A 1,679-nucleotide genomic window follows, 5' to 3' on the forward strand; every position below is an offset into this window, starting at 1 on the left:
GGCAGCGCGGCCGGCGCCAGCCTCACGCGGCCACTTGCTCCGAGCCGGCTCTTCCCTCTGTCTGGTTGTCGGCTCTATCTGCAGCTGCACCGAAAGCAGAGGGGAAGGAGGAGAGCAGAGAGAGAAAGCCCAATTAGCAGACGAGCAGAGAGAGGCATGCAGGAAACCCAGCCCCCAAAACACCAGAAATCGTTAATGAACGCCCGGCAAGCCGTGCCAGGGTGCTGCAGATGCCGGCAGAGTCACAGCCGTGATGGGGACCTGCTCGCTCTGCTCGGCCAGGGCGACCTGGGGACAGCAGCTGGGAGAAGCTGTCATGGGGTTGTGTTTAGCCTCGCCAGGCCACGAAGCTGGATTTTATCCACCTTGGCTGAGAAGATTTCTATTTTCTGCATTGCTTTCTAAAACCATTTTTGCTCATGCCCTGCTTCTTCCAGACATCCAAGGGAGGTGGGAGGCATTGCAGTTTGGAGGCCTGAATTGCCCATTTAGGGGCTTCTTGGCTTTCCAAAAAAAGTCTTAGAAATTTAGTGTAGTGAGTCATATCACACAAGAAGGGACCAATTCCAGCCTGGTTGGAATAATGCAGGTAATCATTTTAATTTTCTCCAAAAAATAATACTTTTTGGAGTTAAAAATATTTACCTAGATTTTTGTTCTTTTTTTATTAGGCATCACCAATTTTTATCTGATCTCTGCTTAAGCTGGATAAAATCAGTGGGAGATGTGGTAGTGGGAGTGGTAGGAGTGGGGAGTTCCTTGATAGAGCAGAGGCATCACTAACCCCACAATTTCTAAGGAGCCCTTTCAGATATGAATCTATTTAGCAGGTCTGAGAGCCTCCCATTTTCCATTTTGAGTGAGAAAACATGAATTAAAACTCCAGAAATACTCTCCTAAGGTAAGATCCACAGTATCATTAAAAGAAAAAGGATCTGCCCAGATGGGGAGAGGCTGGATCCCAACATCCCTTGAAAGCATCTTATCCTGCCTCTCCTGGAAGGTCTTGGGACCTTTTCTGAGCACATTTGCTACTTTTCTCCTCTCTGGGCCAGCCTTACTGAGCAGCAATGAGAGCCCCCCCGAGGGCTGAGGGTGTTTGGGGGAAAGGGAAAAGGTGTTATCAGGTACATCTCCCAAGCCTGAGCTGAGAGAGGAGCTGGGTTAGATGAAAGAAGAGATGATGCAAATCGTCACCCGTTCTTTCAAATGGCATCTCCTTCCTTCTCCACTTTTCTCCCATTTTGAGGTTTGTAAATATTTGGGCAACTTTTCTCTTCCCTTTCACTTAGCTGAGCAGCCCAGTTTAGGCTAGTACCTGGGACCTCTCTAATTCCCTGGGTCTTAGTAGCCTTCCCATTGGGAAGGAAATTTGGACCAGGAATCACATTATCCCGAATTGTCCCAGATTTATCCAATGGAGCCAACTCTCAAGAGCCAGGGTTGCTCTTTCTTTGACAGGGAGACAGCACAGCGGCTCACAAATCAAGTTATATGAGTAATCTAAATAAAAGCACCAACCTCCTGCCTGTGGCATTTGGAGCAAGCCCCGTTATGTTATCCAAGAACGAGCCAAAAGAGCTTTGCAGAGTTACGTAGTCTCTCTGGCTGGGTTTGTGCCTCTGAGTAAGGAACTCCGCTCTGGCAGGGCAGCTCCCTTTAGCATGAAATGATTTCAG

At 48.3% G+C, this 1,679-nt stretch overlaps 1 protein-coding gene across 1 annotated transcript in view; it reads right to left on the bottom strand.

Annotated features, from left to right (window-relative positions):
• LOC104076480 (mannan-binding lectin serine protease 1-like) overlaps window positions 1-1,679 on the bottom strand; it is a 25,944-nt gene that overhangs the window by 10,014 nt on the left and 14,251 nt on the right.

The sequence above is a fragment of the Fulmarus glacialis genome, unplaced genomic scaffold, assembly GCF_000690835.1.
Source record: "Fulmarus glacialis isolate BGI_N327 unplaced genomic scaffold, ASM69083v1 scaffold1895, whole genome shotgun sequence".
Lineage (NCBI taxonomy): Eukaryota > Metazoa > Chordata > Aves > Procellariiformes > Procellariidae > Fulmarus > Fulmarus glacialis.